The sequence below is a fragment of the Rhinopithecus bieti genome, unplaced genomic scaffold (assembly GCF_001698545.2).
Source record: "Rhinopithecus bieti isolate Rb0 unplaced genomic scaffold, ASM169854v2 scaffold_4981, whole genome shotgun sequence".
In the NCBI taxonomy this organism is placed as follows: domain Eukaryota; kingdom Metazoa; phylum Chordata; class Mammalia; order Primates; family Cercopithecidae; genus Rhinopithecus; species Rhinopithecus bieti.
Window position 1 is genome coordinate 1728439 of NW_016805130.1, and position 3339 is coordinate 1731777.

Below are 3339 nucleotides of genomic sequence, written 5' to 3' on the forward strand. Positions count from 1 at the left end.
AAAAAAAAAAAAAAAAAAAAAAAAAAAAAAAAAAAAAAAAATTGAAAAATTGAAGTGTGGAGATATTAAAACTGGTGACTACAGATAAATCTTCAATAAATTTCAAATAATATGTGTGTAGTGTGGCCTCTTTTATTGTCATTTCTTTTAGTTTTATTTATTTATGTATTTGTTTAACCTGCATCATATTCCAAAAATCATTTAAAAGGGCATAGAAGTAACCTATCATGGTACCCTTTTATTGAGTCTCAACATTTGTCAATCAAAAATTAATATAATAATAAGGTAACTGAACAGTTTTCCTTCTTGGTTCCATCTGATGACTCCTGGTGACCCAGCACTTCTCTGAATATCCAAGATCTGCCCAAGGCAACATGGAAAAGTGAGGTCACAGTTACCCACATAATGTAATTATCTAATAAATCAAACACAAACTTCTTGCTTCATTCACGCTGCTTGTATTTTCACAGAACTGACCCAAATAAGAGAATAAAGATTATTCATTGTAAGATTTATTTCTAGATGCTGTATTTTAGGTCTTCATTTAAATAACACGGGTTTCCTAAAAGCCTCTCTAAGCAATTGCAAGCCCTTAAAGTAACCAGTTCTGTGGAAACTTCTTTGCTTATTCAATCACATGCTTTGGTCACTCAAGCTTTTGGCAGTGAAAAATTTGGGATACCAAAGGGAAAAAAATAAGACATGAAATATTCTCTTTTGGCAGGATTTGGTGACTTTAAAATAAAAAGTGAGCATCCCCTCTATTCTATAAGCTTAAAGAGCCACATTCAGTGGCATCTTTTCAAATGACCTGAATTGTATTCCTCAATTCCCTTGATTTATCCCTCAGTTGGCCCCTGCAGGAGAGCATCATTTTTTTTCTCTGCCCTCTGTCTTCTATATTTCATTTCAGGTGTCTATCGAGGCAACGAAAGATAAAGCTCTCTGCTTTCCCTTGTACTAAAGTTCTATATGGAATCAGTTCACCTGTCTGTCACTCCTCATTAAATTCTTACCCTCTTCATTCACATCCTGATCTTTGAAAATGAACATTTGCTTAATAAATGTTCCCAAGACTAACAGTGCAGAGTGAAAATCCCACACAGCAGTAAATTATTAACTCAGTCACAGAGGGAGTGCCATATATGACTTTTCAGAATGAATTATTATGTGGATCATCATGTAATTATGAATTTTTCAAGCCATGATAGAGGAAAATTGAATATTTAATATTTTATGGACATATTCTACACTGAGGACATCTTTCAAAATTTTATGATAATTTTTAGAGTGAGCAAAGAGCAGAACAAAAGTTACAAAATAATTGCAAACTTGAATATTTAATCACTAGAGACATTGTTGGTTATTTCTCAAATTATATATTGTAACCAAGGCTGTGAACTTTCAATCATAGTGAATTCAAGTGGGGAAAAAAGGTGCACTAAAATCAATCTACAGCTGTGTTTTGGTTGTTTAAGAAATAAGAATATAGAGCTTAATGTTGTCAAATTGAAACCTTGGAGCACAACTATTCATGTGAGAGAATATCTTGAGTAATTTGTTCTAAATGAGCTATTGTTGAACCAAAAAAAAAAATTTTAATGACCCATTTTAAATATTCAAAATCAACACCAAGGAATAAACACTGAAATATCATAAAATTCTTGATTGAAAAGAAAATGGAAAATAAAATTGACATTTTCAAAAAAATGTTTAAAACTGTAGAAACTTTTATAGCTTTGATAAAATATTAAAGGAAAAATAAAAGACAATTTTATGTCAAATATTAAACATAATTTTTAATGAATTTTCCTATGTAATTCATAGACTCATATATTCATATGTATAGCATAATATTTAGCACTTCAATTATCATTAATGTTTCAACTTGGAAAATAAGAATATTTAGTGATCCCAAATTATTTCCTAATATGTCTTCCTTGATGCTGGAGAGAATCATTTGTTTGGTGCTAATACTAATAAACCTTAAGGACATTTAAACCTGGAGGTTCTCAGTCCTGGTTGCAAATTGGCATTGCCTGGTCCTACCCCCAGAGATTCTGAATTGACTGCTGAAATGATACTGGGCCCTGATATATTTTTAAAGCTTCAGATTATTTTAATTTTCAGCCACAGTTTAGAATCACTGCAGCCTATAGAGCTGCTGTTCAGCTTCCGAAGGTCAAAACTTCCAATTTCTAAACTCCCCAGAGAATCAACCTTTTGGGAGCACTGAATATATGAGCACCAAAAATACAAAAATAGCTAGAAAATAGTCCTGGTCCCCAAATTCCTCATAATGTAAAGAAACACATGCATAAATAACTGCAATTCAGCGTAACTGCTGCTACTAGAAATGTGTGCACCAGGTGATATAGCAGTGGAGGGGAAAACCAACATTCAAGGTATCAAGATGAATTGTTTTAAACCTGAAATTTAAGAAAAAAATTATACTGTTTCATTCATTCATTTGTACATTCATTTAATTATTTATTCAACTACTATTTATTCAGTGACTACTATTTTCAAGTATTATCTTATTTTCCTTCTCATAAACTATGAAAGGTGATTGGAAATAAGAAGAGTGCATCAGTTAGTTATTGCTGTACAAAAAGCTACTACTCAATTCAAGTGACTTAAAACCATGACTATTTATTTGCTCATGGGTTCCACAGATTGGCAGTTTAGGGTGGGTTTAGAAGTTTCATGAGAAAAGCAGGTCTGAGTCACAGAACAACCTGTTAAGATATTTGAAGAAAGTGAGATTTGATAATGGTGACACTGCACTTGCCTGCAAAATTGAACCTGTTTAGTAGAGTGAACCATGAACTGTTTTGCTTTTTTTTTTTTTTTAAGAAAGAAAGAAAGGAAGAAAAAAAACCACAAATCTATACATTGTAGAAATCTTTAGGGGGGAAATCAATAGAACAGACTATCAGAGTTGGGACACCAATTTTCTGCTCACTCTATCCATTGTTATTTCCTAACTGTATATAGAGAAGGGATGAGCTATTCCTCATACCCTAAGAGTCTCCCACTAGAGACCTCTTTCTCACTCACTAGGACAACAATCCAGAAGCAGGGTAAAGAAATCTCATGAACTGATATTGATCTCCAACTTATATTAAATAGAGTAGTGATGCAGGAACAGGAGCCCCACAAGGTATGGATTCCCACAGTTTCCCCACTCTCCTCTGGAGTCCTGGTACTTCCACAAGTAGACTGGAGATTTGCAGGAAGGGAGGCTCAGGACTTTGCACTTCAGTAGGTGGATTGGTGAAAACAGCGTGCTGAATATTTGATGCCAGTGATTTTTTTTTTTTTTTTTTTTTTTTTTTT